Raw genomic sequence first — 1,753 nt, 5'->3', positions numbered from 1 at the left:
AGAAACTACGTAGGGCTACTGCCCTTCTCAAAAGCCACTAAGTTGTTGTGGGATTAGAAAAAGGGTTGGCACCTCACACAGGCAATAGAGGACAGGAAAGGTTTCCCTGGTAACTAGCCCCTTCATTAATGGCTGGGGCAGCTGGCCCCTATGAAACAGCACTCAGCTGCTGAGCTGACTATTATTTCTACGCTAGAGCTTTAGAAGCTTTAAGATTGGCTTCTCAATAGAACCTGCGTCTGGTCTGTGCAGCTTACATATCAGTTCCTGTCCCCAGCTCAAGAACACAGTCTTGGGGCAGAGAGGGTCGCAAGGGGAAACAGAGACTCCTCCAGGTATACTTTTGCCTTTAGGAGGCAAAGTAGGGATGCACCTTATAGATTAACAATCGGAGCTGTATAAGCTTTTGTGAGCTTGACCTTACTTTATCTGATGCAGTAAGTGTCATCAGATGCTGAAGAAATGAGCACGGGCTTGCAAAAGCTTATGCATCTCCAATTTAGTTAGTCTATAATAATGCATCTCTACCATACCTTCTGACTGACTGCAGAATGACATAGCTACCTACTACTCTGGCCTGCAGTACAGCCTTATGCCTTCTTCAGGGAGCAAATGACTTTGCTGAAATATGAGTACACAACACCAAGCAGCAAAAGCTTTGTGCTACTTTTTCTTAAAATGAGTGAAGATAACCAATACCGAAAGTGTTCCTAGAGAAAATGTCACATCTGAAGATTCTTCACACAGTCACACACTAGCTCTTGCCAGAGATTTTCTTCCTGTTCCATTTAGGTCAAACAATTTTTTGAGAATTTAAGCACTTTCTAGCAGAGCTTTTCTATAAATATGAAGCAATATCTTTGATAACAATGGTTCGAGGACTGTATCATTTTCTTTCTCACGTCAACTTAGTATAGAATAAAAGGACTCCAAAGACCATGTTAGCACCTGAAGATACTGTGAATTGCTCCCAGTACATTCCTTATAAGAAAGAAGTTCTTATGAAATCATTGAAAGCTACTCAAAGACATTTTCAACAATTGAAAATTCTGGAGACACAGCTTATAAATACTGGAAGCATTTGAAAGGGCTCCTTTTGAGCACTGCAGATGGACACACAGATGTTTGGCTTAAGTGTCAACAGCTGCAAAGTAGCAGCCGTCGTGTCTATTCAGTGCTAAAGTGGGAAGTGATAAGGGAAGTTTATGCAGAAATTCTATCTACAAGGCAGTTAAGCACTGAGGAGGCAGTAGTAGGAGATGAAAATCAAAATGTCAAAATTCTTGGATGAGAGAACTGGATGACGGTTCAAAGGATGACAATGGGAAAGTGAACATTTCACTTCTTGGTCACAGCTTGAATTGGAAACAAAAGTCTTTAGAGCCCAACATTTGCTTGGCAGTCTCTGAAGTGAGTTGGTAGCTCCATTTGGTTCCTAAAAGGCAGATGTCTATATCACAAAACCCACCACTGCACATTGCCAACAAAAATAAGCATTGATATCTCATAGACCAGAAAGTAAAGACACACAAAGTCTACATTGTCATCTCACTCAGAGTGAGCTTTCTACATTAAAACTGAAGCAGATTGGTATAGCACTTAGGGAAATCTGTACAGCTGTGTCATAGCCCAGCCCCTGGCACGGATCTTTGAAAACTCCTGGCACTCTGGTGTAGTGCCCGAAGACTGGAAGAAGGCCAATGTGGTGCCGATCTTCAAGAAAGGGAGGAGAGTGGATCCGGCTAACTACAGG

This window comes from Crocodylus porosus, unplaced genomic scaffold, assembly GCF_001723895.1.
Source record: "Crocodylus porosus isolate Cpor-Errol unplaced genomic scaffold, CroPor_comp1, whole genome shotgun sequence".
In the NCBI taxonomy this organism is placed as follows: domain Eukaryota; kingdom Metazoa; phylum Chordata; order Crocodylia; family Crocodylidae; genus Crocodylus; species Crocodylus porosus.
Note: the sequence above shows the minus strand (reverse complement) of the source record.